Source organism: Cnephaeus nilssonii, assembly GCF_951640355.1.
Source record: "Cnephaeus nilssonii genome assembly, chromosome: 14".
Lineage (NCBI taxonomy): Eukaryota > Metazoa > Chordata > Mammalia > Chiroptera > Vespertilionidae > Cnephaeus > Cnephaeus nilssonii.
The window spans coordinates 28,353,323-28,367,759 of record NC_137085.1 but is presented as its reverse complement, the minus strand read 5'-3'; the positions used below and the strand labels follow the sequence as shown (position 1 = coordinate 28,367,759).

Below are 14,437 nucleotides of genomic sequence, written 5' to 3'. Positions count from 1 at the left end.
AGAGGACCAGTGTAGAGGATGATGTAGAGGATGGTGTAGAGGATGATGTAGAGGATGATGCTCCATGATGTAGAGGATGATGCTCCAACCAACTGAGCTACCCCGCCAGGGCCACACTTTATATTATTATTGTGTTTTTAAACCCTTTATTATTATACTAGAAATACACATTTGTTAATAGAAATCAGAAAATACAGATAAACAAAAGAATAAGAAAAAATCATGCCAACCCTTTTTTTAACTTCTTGGGATCTACCCTTATCTCTGCATATTTATTTTTCATTTTTACAGAAAAGTGATCTGACTGGATGCATTATTTTTCATTTAAAATAATTCCGAAATCATTACGTTGTACCAAATATACTTCTGGAACATCATTTCCAACAGCTACATAGTATTCCAATAGGCACTGAAATGCAGCCAACCATCCCGACTAATGGGCATTTAGGGGTTTCTAATTTTTTTTATATATATTATTAAACTGAACAGCATGGAATTTCTGACATTTGGCTATTCTTGACCTAAGAAATGGCCATTTCATATGGTTTGGCCGAATGTAAATAACACCATGATGAATTATCATTAAGACTCAACTTTGCACATTTTTTTCAATGACTTAATTGCATTCCTAGAATGTCTGAGTCAAAAGGGATGCATGCTTTTAAGCAGACCTACAGTTTATTACACTGACCTCAGGCGTGTGTCCCAGCAGACCAAGAGGATAGAGGGATGGCATGGAGCAGTTTTAGGCCGTTGGGTATCCTGTAAAGAGGCCTGGCTTGGCCTCAGATGATGGGGCAGAAGTCCCAGCTGCTCCCCTCACTCAGGCGTGACCCCGGCCCGCACTGAGGTGGGACTTACTCTGGAGAGCAATCAGCAGGGTTTTCCTAATGCGACAACCGGTGCTTTGTTTCAGAGTTGTTTAGTGTTTTGGCCAAGGCCTGGGCATTCTGAACCCTGTCTGACTTCCATCCCCCTCAGAAACGCTGCCTGAGCTTAGGAGCCTCTGAGAAACCTCCTTCTCCTGGGAAAGGTGACTCAGAGATGAAGGCTTTTAAAATGACTCACAATTGCCTCCGTGGTTTTGAACATTTAAGAATGCGACTTGGCATCGAGGCCGGACCCAGGCCTGGCTGTGGAGGGAAGTTCTGACGGATTCCGTGGCGGCAGACCTCCCAAACCATCGAAGCGTGCAGGCTGGATTTTAAAAATAATTGTCCTTTTTAATGATGTAAAACATGTCATTGAGATTAAAAAATAAACACTTTATTACTTCCCCAGTCCTTTCTCCCTCCCTCCCAGGGCCAGAGGGGGTTTGCTTGAATATTTCTGGCGTATTTCACATATTTAATAACGCCCTTGGAGGTTCTTCCAGATCCGATGAAAATGTGGGACTGAACTCGACCCATTGACTGCTCACAGAAAGGAAAGCTGGTGGTGAGTGCGCGCGTGTGTGTGCTGGGGGTGGGGATGCATTCTCTTTTGGAAGCAGCTGGGTCTACAAGTCAACAGGCCTGCACTTTTTATCTTGAGCAACAAAGGACATTGTTTCTCTGTCCCCACCCCCACGCACACCCATGCCGTTGGCGGGTGGGGGAGAGAGAGGGAAAAAAAAGAAATCGCCGCAGCGAAGCAAGCTAGAGCGGCTTCTGGAGAGGCTCGGGCCTTCCCCGAGACGGCTTTCCGCCAGCTCTCTTGAGCTGCAGCGAATCCAAGAAAATAATTACAGCTTTAATTTATGTATACATCTCCTCTATAGATCATATAGATCCAACAATTGCCGCCTCCTAATTTATGCACGCGGAGCCCTCCTGGAGCTGGAGCCCGGGCAGCTCCAAGCGGCCCAGTGCGGTCCGGGCCGCCGCAGGGAGGAGGGAGAGAGCAGCCTGGAGCGGGGACCCCGGCGTCAGCCCCGCGGCAGCGGCAGAACAATGGCCGGGGCGGGGCGGCGGGCGGGCGGGCGGGCGGCGGGCTGCCGGGGAGCGGGCGCACCTGGGTGATGGGCACCTCCCGAGGCGCCCCGGGCTGCGGGCCTGACAGGCGCGCGGCGGCTCCTTAATAGACTGCGCGAGCGCTCTCCGGGAGCAGCCTGCGCGGTCCCCGAGGAGAGATCATCAGGCAGAGTGGTCCCCGGAGCAGGATTTATTAGCAGACAGGATGGGGAAGTTGATTAGCCTCCGCGGCTGAACGGACATCCTGTCAGACAGGCCTCTTAATCCAATCACTTACCTGTCGAGAGGGAGCCTCCTGCCGGCGCTGGGCACCGGCCTCCCCCGCCGCCCGCCCCAGAGCCCGAGGCTGCGGGCCTGGGCTCACCCTGCACAGCCCACGCTCGCCCGCTGCCTGCTCGCGTCTGGGACCAGGCCACTAATGAGCAAGTCTCTCCACCCCTCCTCGCCGTCAGCTCTCTGAGTCTGTCTTGCTAGTGAGACAACCCCCAGGTTGCTCTTCTGGACTCAGCCCTGGTGGTGACTCCTGGACGACAACCTTCCCTTCCGTAGCTCTCTACTCGCCCTCCACTCAAGAAAACACCTGCTGGTGGGTCTTGTCTCACTTGGCCCTGCACCACCTTTCCAGGGGCATCCCTGCTGGTCCCTCTCCCTGAGGCCTCTGCTTTATGCAAACCCAGCTTTCCCATTTCTCCAGCTGCTCCTGCCTGCCCCCGCCCCCTCCCAGCCCTTGCTTCAGTAATAGGGTCTGGCTAGAATGCTCCCACCTCCACCCGGCCCCAAATCCAACAGTCTTTGGGGGTCTTGCTCACAAGCCTAAACTTCCCTGATTACTGCCCTCCTTCCATGCCCAGGGAGTCTCTCCCTTCTGCAAAACTTTATCTGGGCTAGGGTGCGGACTCTCCCCCAAGTCCTGTCTCCACCACGTCCTGGCTCTGTGACCTTGGCCAGATGACCTCATCGGGGCCTCCTCCTGCTGTAAAACAGGATGATAGCAGTAAGTTCCTCAGAGGGTTGTTGTGGGCAAATGAGAAGCTGTATGTAGAGAGCTGGGGCTGATGCCTGGTGCATAGCTCAGCATTTGTCCGACCCTGCAACAGGTAGTATGGCAGCACCTCCTTCACTGTGCCACATGCCATTAGGACAGGGGCCAGGCCTTCGCTGTCACCCTCCACCTCCGCTGTCTCTGCCCTGCTTCCAACACCGAGGACATCGAGTCTTACAGGTGAGACAGCTAAATGTTTGTTGAGTGAATGAAGGGACTGCTGCCACACTGCAGACCAAGTGTGACGTGCCACCTCCCGAGCCCCATTGCTGGTTGACCTGATCGTGGGAGAAGCAAGAAGGCGAGGGACAGGGCCCCCATCTGCTTTTGTGTGGCAGGCATTGAGATGTGTGTTCTCTCCAGCTCTTGTCAAGAGTTTAGGAATTCAGACTCTATTGATCCGCTGCATCTTCAAAGCCATCAATCATCATTAAGAAACAGGACCTGAGCCCCTGGATAGGGCGGCCGGTATTGGGTAATTTACAGGACTTTACACACACACACACACACACACACACACACACACACACACACACAGAGAGATGTGGCTAAAAGAAGTTAGCTAGGACAAGTACTGAACACTTAGCAGGCAGGAAGGGGGAAAAAAAAACAGGAAACTTAGACCCCAAAGGTAACTGACCAGGGAATATATCAAGTCCCACTTCCTGGTGGAATCACACATTTTTGTGGCTGGCTGCAACTGTCTAGTGAGCATTTTAGTTTGGGAAATGTGGAGGCTGAGGTTTCACCCAGGCCCTGCCACCTCCTACTAATGTTTGCCTCTTCTCACAGCTTGTCAGTTTTGCCTGGATCCATGTCAAGGTCACTGGTCTTTTGTTTGGGCCATCTTCCTTTCTTTAAAAAACAAAACAAAACAAAACCAAATAGCATTTTCCAGGCCACAGTCATCAGGTAAGGTCCCCATGCCTCAGTGGTTTTCAGACATTTCTAACCAGGCCTGGGTGATCTTGGTGTAGCAGAACCCACCGTTGGCCTGGGCTTCACAACATTTGGAGCCTGGTCAAGCCCTGCTCCTGATTAACTGTGTGATTTTGGGGGGCTGGGAGCGGAGAAGGACATTTAACCTTACCGAACTTTAGTTTCTTGATCCATCAAATGGGAATGATATTTAGCCCACCATCATGGGAGGAGAAATTTAAGGGTAAAATGAGGTAATGGATAGGAATGTGCTTTTAAACATACAGCACTGTACAAAGTTAAGGCAGAAATCCTATAATGAAATTGTCTCTAAATATTGATTGCCTTCAATGCTGGGTGCTGGGGAGCAGAGATGGCCAAGCCTCAGACTGCCCTTAGTAGATTTAAAAAAGGGCGAGAGACAGATGTGGGGACACTGGCTAAGGCAGCAGGCAGGAGGAAGTCAGTCCTGGGACAAGAAGATGGCAATGAAATCTCCCCTTCCCTAGCCCTGGGGCTGGCAAGGCTTCTAGGAGGAAATCGGTTGGAAAAGTTGGAAAAGCGGGTGGCAGGGGGCGGGAACAGCCAGGGGAAAGGCCCGGGGATGAGGAAGTAGATTGTGTGGTGGACAGGGAATGATGAGGTGGGGAAAGCAGATGGGCTCAGTATGCAGGGCCTCATGGCCGATGAGCACAGACGACATGGAAGGGTTCTTGGCAGGGAAGTGACAAAGCCAGGTGCATGCTGGAACTTTGGGAAGATGGCAGATGTGCATGAAGCATGGGCTGGAGGGGAGGCAGGAGGCAGAGAGGAAGCTCCTACAATATCCAGGCGAGACCTGGGAGCAGAGGCAGGGGTGAGGTGATTGGGGGAGCCCCCTGGAACAGAGTTGAAGAAACCCTGGTCTACGTTATAATCTAAACAGATAATAGTTTATTTGCAGAGAGGCCTCTCTGTCTATTCAGAGGTCATGGACTCCACTCTGGCTCCAAAGTGAACATTCACAAATGCCCGTGTGCCTGGGAAGAGGACTTTTTATAACATGAATGTCTCAGAACTCTCCCATCAAACCAGGACACAAGAAAGAACTTGTATCCTCAGAACCATCAGTACAGCCTAGAGCAGTGATGGGCAACCTTTTGAGCTTGGTGTGTCAAACTTCGCCAAAAAACTGAGCATAACTCGGGTAGTGTGTCACTTTGAGGGAAAAAACATTTCGCAAATGTTTCATCCTCAGCATGCGGCCGCCTCAGCGGCCGCGTGTCATCAGAAATGGCTACGCGTGTCAGTGCTGACACGCATGTCATAGGTTCGCCATCACTGGCCTAGAGGGTTCCTCCACTTCCGATGGAACCCCAGACAAGGGATGTAACTTTCAGCACCCCAACTTTTACAATGGGGATGATAATAATAACAAAACATGTATTAAGTACTTACATGAGTCCCAGCCCCTCCCACTCTGAGCTCCCCTCTGCCCAGACTGTGGGCGCCTCCTTGGGTGGGCAGAAGTAGGTAGGATGTGACACCAATGAGGAGAATAAATGTGCTCAGGTTAAAATCCCACAAGTTCCTAAGATGATTATGGCTTTGAACTCATCCTGGAGCCCCAGCAGCAGTCTTCCAGGATGTATTCGGGCTGCACTTGAATGCCTCTGGAGTCAGGGAGCTCATCTTCCACTGGCATTCCTTTGCATCTTAGAGCATCCCTGGCTGTGAAAAAAGGAATTTCTTAAGCAAGTGGATATTGGTTCTTTTAGTCTAAACCAAGCACTGATTCTTTTAGTGGCCTCTACTGCTCCTCAAACTGCCTGCCTCTTTGGTGCAACATTGCCAAGGGCCTTGAGTTCCAGGCCCAGGGGTTTGATCTTTAGTAGGCATGCAGAGGGAGTCCTGGGACGATGACTCTGCTGGCTGGGCTGGGGCTGGGGTCCTCATGCCAGGGCAATCTGATGCCTGTCTCTGCATTTACCAATGGACTTGAGGGCAGATACCCAGTGATAACCATTTTTCTTCCCAGGCAGGTCCAAGGCCAGTGGCCACAGATATGGACTGAAAGGAGGCACATGGAAAAGTTCTATTTATGGTCATCCCAAGTCTGGGTACTATGGAAGCTAGTGTCTCCCAAACCCTGTTGGCTCCCTGGAGTCTGTCTTTCTACAGAACCAAAGATCACAGGCAGGTGCAGGAACCTGAAGGAAGTCTCCAGCTCTCCTTTGGACCAGAATCAGCTGGAGGGCTGTAGCAGATGGCCATGGTGAGCACTGGTGCTCAGAGTGAGAGATGGTCAGCTTTCTAGCCTGAGATCAGGGCTTCACTTGCCCCAGGATTCCTTCTGACCTTTGCATTCTCCAAAAAAGTCAAGGTGATGACAAGACACATCTATCGCATCTAAGCTATCATTGCAGTTGAAAGATGGGCCCGGAGCAGGTGGACTGCTTCAATTATGATGGATGAGGACGGTGACAGCTCTCGGGAGAGCCGCGGGAACCTGGCAAGTGCTCACTCAGCTATGACTCCTCTAGTAGCAATTTGACAAGATCAGAGCACTTTATGGAAGTGGAAAGTTTGGGGACCTCAGGGTTTGCTTGGCTCGGGGACTCTGTCTGATGATGCCCTCTGTCAGCAATACCAGGTGGGCAGCTACCCTAGGAGGCCCAATGTTGGAGGCAGGGACAGTCTTAGGGAGGGGCTCTGCCTCAGGAGGCCTCTTGGCCCTGAGCCCCAGGGCATGGGACTTGCCTGCTTCAGTCTCCACCAGCTGCTGATCAAGGGACACCCACATGGCTATAGCCACAACCTCATGGCCAACTGGGCATCTCTTCTGAGCCAGGCCCTGTGTTGGGCACTGGGTGATAACAGTGGACAAGAGAGTCACATCCTGCCTCCTGGATATGAATCCTGCGTCATCCTTCTGTGCAGACTTTGAGTGAAGAGAGGGCCTGGGACCAAAAAGCCCCCTCTGTCGTTGGCTGTGAAGCTCCTCTTTGAGCTTCGGCTGTATCATCTCTTTTTTGGGCAGGGTGGCTGGGGGTTAAGTGAGATAACCTATGAAGCGTGCTCAGCTTGTCATAGGTGGTCCATCAATGCTGGTTTTCCTCCTTCACCAATTCTGTTGTCCTTCGGTGCATTTCTTCATTCAAGCAGCAAACATGGTGGAGCACTTCCTGTGTGCCAGGCACTGGGCTTGGCCCCAGAAATTAGATGTGGTTCCGTAGATGAGGGGCTCACAGCTTCATCCACTCAGAGAATGAGGATGCAGTTGGATCAGGCAGTATCTTGGCCTCCCTGTCCACCTTGCAGAATGATGGCTAGCATGGCTCTTACTGTCGTGCTCCTGGGCCCCTGTGCTTTCCAGACATGAAGATTCCATCAGGTAAACAGAGTTCAGCAGGGAGACCTACCCTACTGCTTATCACAGGCCAGATCCCCATCGAGCTCAGAGGAGCCTGCGGAATCAAGGCTTTACTTGGGCTCTTGCCTTTTCTCTTTTCACCTAGTCTCCACCCTAACAATCCTTACAGGGCAAATAGAGAAGACCCAATCCAGTTGCTGCAGGCCAGGCTTGTGGACTGAGAGGACTCTGGTCTCACTTTCACAACCTCATCCTGTCACCTAGTCTTCTAATCTATGAGCCAAACTGCCTAAGACTAAGGAGGTTTTATGAAGTCTCTTTCAACTTCCTGTTTCATAAGTGGAGGTAAAGAGTATGTGCGTTAGGATCCAGCTGACCTATATTTGATCCCTGGCTTTTCCAATTTCTAGCTGGGTGACTTTGGACAAATCACCTGATCTTCTGTCTCAATTTCCTCACATGCCAATGGGATTATAGTAGTGCCCATTTCATGGGGTGGTTGTAAGGAAAAATGAGACAATGTATGCGATGTTTGAAGGACCTTTATGTTTCTCACTAGTGGAGCATCCCTTTCCTCTGGAAAGTGCTCCCTGTTGTTCTCTAGAGCAGGTGACCAAGTGTAGCCAGAGTCCGTCCTTGGGATTTTAGACTAGCTGGGAGAAGAAGGCTCTTTCCTCTCTGTTGTAAAGATATAAGATGGAAGCTTGAAGTTACTGGCAGATATGGTTCTGGCCTTGGGGGACAGCTGACTCATTAGAAAAACCAACCTGGAGAGAAGCAGAGAAGTGGAGAGAGAGAGAGAGAGAGCCCTGATTGCACTTGAATCCTTAGTCCAGCGTCATTCCTGTCCTGTCTGTGTCTTTACTATTTGAGTGACTGCCTATACCATTTACCTTTTGGATTAAGCTGGTTGGAGCTGGGTTTCTGACTCTTGGAACCAAAGGATTCCAACTCATATAAGTATACTTAATATAGATCCTGACTCACTACGTGGTAGCTGTCAGGAGTAACTCAAGTCAGGCTGTATGCAGCTTGACATTGGTGCGGCATTTCCATCTCCTTTTACCCCTGGCCACCTTGTCATGAGGACTTGTGTATCCTCCCTGCCACCCAGCCCAGACTCTACTAAGGCTGTCTGCATGAGGCTCCGAGCCCGTGGCGGGCTTGAGGCCCGAGCCTGTCTGCTGATGAAGACAGCAGCGCCAGCCCACGTAAAACAGCACCATGGACAGTGGCAGCCCAGCACGCAAACGCCTGCCACAGGACACAGACACAATCAAGCTGCCGACATCCTTAGCCCATGTCGGGGCTTGATAATGAACAAGTAATTTATGTCGAGAAGTCAGTGGAGCCTGTCGCAGGCTGGGGCTGAAATGTTACTACGAGGGATTCCTATGAAGGTCATTGCCCTGTTCTTGTCGCTGTTAAGGGTTGACTGTAAACGGCGTCCTCTTAAAGACGGCCCCTTGTTCTCTGGGCTCCTTTGTGGGGAGAGAGGTTCACCTCTGAGAAGCTGAGTGCGGACAAGTGCTGGGCTTCTTCTGAGCCATGCCCTTGACGTGGCCCTGGAATCTTTGCAAAGTCTGGCCTCAGGTTGCTGATGGATAAGAAGCGGGGATTCGGGGTGGATTGGTGCTTGAATGGCTGTGCAGGGTCTGTGAGAGGGGAGGGCAGGATTGGGCATCCCTCTCAGGGGACAAAAAATGACTCCAAAGACCTCTGTGTGAATTAATTTGACTCAAATGCCAGATGTGATAGGAATAGTGTTCTGGAGAGAAGGTAACAGAGTATCTTTTACGCGTACGGAAAGAGAAGAGATAAAGGAGAAGGCGCTGGGCTAGTGAGTAGGTGAACCATTCAAATCCTTCCTGTGGGCCTAGTTTCCTTACCTGTTACTGGACTGCATAGTCTTCACCATTCTGGATGTAGACAGAGCATGTTTTAGTAGTCCCATTTCATGGATGAGGAAACTGGGTCTAAGAAGTTAAGTCACATAGCCTCTCTGTTCCAGAATTGGGCCTTTGGACAACCAGTGCTCCATCCATTGCCCAGCTTTTCCTGCTGTTCATAGAAATTGTTGGACAAGCAGTCTCACGGGGTCCTCCCCTGCAGAGACCCAGACCCCCTCTGTTCCTCCATCATTTCCAGGGTTCCTTAGGAAGTTGTCAGGCTGACTTCTGTTGGAAGGGTCTAGAGAAAGGGTCTGTCTCCCAGCAGAGGTTTGGCTGTGTGTGTGTGTTGCCTCAGCTCAGCTGGTCCAGCATCCATGGAGGGTCTGCAAGTGGGATCATCGCCCCCTTCCTGAACCAAAGGGTTCCTTGTCAATAGTCTCCTTGCAGCTCCATTTCTCCTTTCCACATTGGATGCTGGGGTTTCTGGCCTGAAACATGATTGATTAATACAACCTGAGCTAAGTGCTACTGTTTTCTTTTCCTCCGAGGAAAAGAAATTTAAATTTGCCTGAAAGTCCTATGAGGGGGATGAAAAATAAAGAATGGAGCAGGAACCTTCTACTAAAGAGAGAACATGCCAACTCAAGCCAATGAATCCTGCTTGCTGCTCACCTCACCGCTGTGAGTCACGCCAGCTCTGAGCACAGGGGTCCTGGGTGACCACATCACAGGAGCTGGGCAATGCCCACTGGGTAGAGGAGTGAGTGACAGCTTGGTTGGCCCCTGTGGCCTGGGCTTGTAGAAAATAGTCCTAAACCCAGATTTCCCCCTCAGGTACTGTTGTCGGAACTCTGGAAGGCAAGCAGGACTTGGATCACCACACCCATTTTACAGGTGAGGAGACGTAGATCAGAGGGAGAGTGGAGGGAACCAGAAGCTGGGCTGCCAGACCCGCATGCAAGCCCTTTCTGCTGTGTCTCTGCCCACCGAGCTCCCAGCAGCAGGTGCAGAGGGGACTGCCCAGATACCCAGGGCTTTGGGGCACCTGGTCAGAGCCTCCCTGAGCAGGGCTGGGGACGGCACCATCCTTCTAATGAGCACTCTCCTTGACGGCAAGAGCATCCCCATTACAAACTGGGTATATTTTTGCGGGGAGATCTGTAAAATATTTGCATGTTTACTTTAAGGTATTGGGAAAATACAGCTGAAAAGGGGGCAGGATCTGACCCCTGCCTCCCTGTCTGGCAGACCAGGTCCAACTCTCAGCCTCACCACATTCTAGCTGTGTGACCTGGGGGAAGTTCTCTAACCTCACTTAGCCTCCATACCTTTATCTATAAAAGGAGAATAATAATTAAGGTGACTATTGAGGTCATCCAGACTGGGACACTACGTTGGGACGGCAGGCACAACCCGGGACTGTCCTGGAAAACCAGGATACGTGGGCACGCGGTGGGAGAGGAGTACCGATTCTGGGCTGTTGTAAGAATGAGATGATAAAATTCATAGAGTAACCAGCATGGAGCCAAGAGCCAAGTCCTCAATATGACAGCTTTACTCTTATTACTGCACATTCTCTTCATCCCAGGACACTCGGTGACCTTCCTTTTAGACTGAGGGACGATAAAATGAGCTGTGATTTCTTACCTCGTGCACACGCATCATTCTACACAATGCTGGTGTTTGACGTCTCTTCTAAGGCTGGGCTTAGGGAGTGATCCTGATGGCTCTGAAGTGTCCCGGCCCGGAGGCCTCTGACCTTGATGGAGTGAGGTCATATGTGGGTACACAAGGTCACTGGCCAAGACTCTGGAAGGCAAATATCTCTGAATTGGGGATGAAGGTCACATTAGTAGGTTTAGCCCTCCGGCTTCTTCTGCTAATACTCCCTTTTGCTTATTATAGGGTGTAGGTTATTGGGGTGATGGATGGGTAGCAGGAAAGGTGGTGCTGCTCAGAGAGAGTTGAGCCTAGACAACCCTTCTTGAAAGCTCACTTCTGGGAGGTGGCCCTGATATCATACCCTGGAGAATTCCTGAGAAGCTCTTGAGGGGTTCCGGTAATTCAGAAAAACACACAGAAGAATATCAAAACAAGTAGGAACTCTGCCATCCCTGGGTAATGTTAACCACGCGACCACTTAGGCCAGGTCTCCCATTTGGTGTGAATGTGTACGTGCGCTCCACGGGAAGGCGTTCCATAGGTAGATGCACCCAAATGTAAATTTATTTTTTTATGAGTGGGCTTTTCTTCTATTTTGTGTCCCTGTTCTGCCCAATGCAGAAAAACCAATCTAGTGACTTCTTACTGAAGCCATTATCATTCAAGGACTTCTGTCACTCTCAGGATTGCTCCCCGCTCAGTGTGTACTCTCCGGTCGACCCTAACTGGTGGGGAAGGCACTGTTACTGTGCCTTAATCTCCCTCATTTGGTGCCCTTATCCCTTCTAGCCCGGGGGGGTGGGGGTGGGCCCGGGAGCCATCCTGGTCATGAAACTCTGGCCCGTGACCTTCTCTGCCAGCCAACTTCAGTGCCCCATTGGGAGTTGTCAGAATTTTCTGAATGCACTGCCCTGCGGTCCGGGGCTGCGGGACACGGTGTGGGCTGGGGCAGCACTGGCCCTCTCATGTCTAGATGCGCCGCATCTCCCGTTGTGTTCTCTGGCAGCCACCTGCTCGGTAGCACTGGGTGTCGGCACACAGACTCTCTGCTCTGGGGTCTCCGCACTTATCTGTGGGCTTCTAGCATCGTCTCCCCTCCCAGGAAATTTGGTCCAATGTGGGCAGGTAGCAGAGTTCAGGGCTCTCCCACACCAGCAACTGATCTGGAACCTCATCTGCAAACTCCCTCTCTCCCCTCCGGGCCCGAGGGTCTTTTCTCTACTCTAACTGGGCAGAAGGTAACTGGTGGATCGCGCCCACCACCTAACTTGTCTATGCTGTACCTGGGCCGTGGCTCCCAAATGTAAAACCTAAGAACTTGGGGCTTTTATTCTTGGTCCTATTCTGACAACGACCCTCTGGTGTGATAATGGGAGTGGAGTGTGGCATGACATGCTCTTATGGGGGGGGGGGGACGGGGCAGGGTGATGGCCATGGTGTAAAAGGGATGCAGGGGAAACAACAAGAACAAACCAATTAGTGTCTCAAATTCATATCCTATCACAGGCTGGAGGCCCTGGTTCTGAATTTTTTCTCATTTCACATTTCATCTCTCACTTCCTCTTTCCCTTGAGGGGGTTTGTCACTGGCATGATTCTTGTCCCAGGAAAATGGAAGGCAAAGCGTGGCAGGAAAACGAGGGAGCCAGGCACCGCTGAGTGGGTGTAACAGGGTCATCCACCTGCTATCCCAGCCCCGGGGCTCGGGGGCTCATCTTCACCCTAAACGACAGTGTGGGAGCCCTTCCTCACTCTGTGCTTGGGCCCCTGGGGCGCGGTGGGAGGTGCCCTCCAGGGGACCCTCGCAGAGAGTTGGGCAAAGGCTGCCCCTCACTCAGTCAGAAAGTGCGGTGCCATCGATCAGCACAAGTGGTAATCTGAAGGAGCAAGTTCTGGTGAATACAGCGGGGGGTTAATACTTCCCCAGGCAAGATCTTTTAACGTGTCTTTCACTGGTTTTGAAGTGTGTGATGGTGCGTCATCATGAAGCAAAATTACTTTGCCGTGTCTTCTGGCCCATTCTGGTTGTTTCACGATCAAAGCATGGTTCAAATTGATTATTTGTTGTCGGTAGCGATCAGTATTAATGGTTTCACCTGGTTTTAGAAGCTCATAATACACCACACCTTCCTGATCCCACCAAACACAGAGCATTGTCTTCTTTCCAAAGTGATTTGGCCTGGTAGTCGATGATGATGGTTGACCTGGATCAACCCACGATTTTGTGCATTTGGGATTCTCAAAATAAATCCACTTTGCATTGCCAGTCACAATTCGATGCAAAAAAGACTTTCTTTTGTGCTGTTGAAGTAACATTTTACTGATGACTTTTTGGTTTTCCATTTGTCTTTCATTCAGTTGATGTGGCACCCATTTTCCTTCCTTTAAAATCTTTCCCATTGCTTGTAAATGATCGGAAATTGCTGAGCAACGTTTAATCTTTCCGCAAGTTGTTTTTGAGTTTTATATGCATCTTCATCCAATAATGCTTATAATTGTTGGTCTTCAAACTTTTTCGGGTCACCTGGATGTTCTTTGTCTTTCACATCGAAATCGTCACTTTTAAAGTGTTTCAACCAGCGTTCACAAGTATCTTGAGATGAAGCATGTTCATAAGCTTCCCGAAGTATACGATAACTTTCAGTAGCACTTTTCTTCAAAATAAAGTAATGAATTAAAACTTCCTGCAAATGCTCTTTTTTCGGCATGAAATTCAACATTTTCAAGCATGAAAATATCTAGGATGTTAACACCTTCAGCAAATTTGACATATGAAGTTTTGAAGCTTGTTGTCAATACAACAAAATAGCATACATATCAAATTGCATATATATCAACATATGTGTAACCCCATCTATTGAAAAAAAAGCACATTATTAACTGGTACACCTAGTACTTTACATAAACATTTGAGGATCTCCACTCCTCATCCCGACACAAGATCTTGTGCACACAACACGTGCAGAAACATACAGAGACACACACAGACTTGAGACTGTGTCTGGCAGAGAGCTTGGCACAGAGCAGCTGCTCCAAGGAAAGTGTCCAGTGACCTGGGAGAGTGGCAGACACCGGGCAGTAGAAGGGCAGAGGAAAGAGGAACCCATTGGCGGGGAAGCTTGGCATGTTTGTGGCCTGGGAACTTGGCTTTGAAGGAAGAGGAAGGTAGGAAATAAACAGAGACAGAAGAAAGGATGATTCAGGCAGCAGAAATGGTGTGGGCAAAGGCCTGGGGGAAAGTAGGAGTCTTGTTTCGGAAAGGTAGGGTGGGTGCAGATGTCAGAGAAAGGCAGGTTGGAATCTGGCCAAGGAGAGAGGTGCCCCATATCTCCAGTTCTTGCCTGACTTTGAAATTTCTAGGTGGGCATGGACCCAGTTGCATCAGGAGGACAGGTGGGTAAAGTTGGCAGATAAAATACAGGACACCCCATTGAACTGGAATTTCAGATAAAACGGAGTAATTATTTTAGTGTAAGTATGTCCCAAATAAGCATGGGGCATATTTACATTAAAAAAAAAAGTTCATTATTTACCTGTAATTCAAGCGTAACTAGGAGACCTGTGTTTTTATTTGCTAACCCGGGCAACCCCATATGTAAAGAATGCGGTAATGCTGCAGC

General features: G+C 50.1%; 1 long non-coding RNA gene across 3 annotated transcripts in view; it reads left to right on the top strand.

The window, feature by feature from the left end:
* The first annotated feature begins 1,443 nt into the window (after positions 1-1,443).
* The window catches only part of LOC307111404, a 38,971-nt gene continuing 25,977 nt past the window's right edge, over positions 1,444-14,437 (top strand). For 2 of the 3 annotated variants that reach the window (XR_013814563.1, XR_013814564.1), the window contains exons 1-2: positions 3,103-3,174; positions 9,705-10,050. This is a non-coding gene — a long non-coding RNA (uncharacterized lncRNA). Of the gene's footprint in view, positions 3,296-5,929; positions 7,286-9,704; positions 10,051-14,437 lie in introns of all 3 variants that reach the window. The other variant, XR_013814562.1, reaches the window with a different exon arrangement.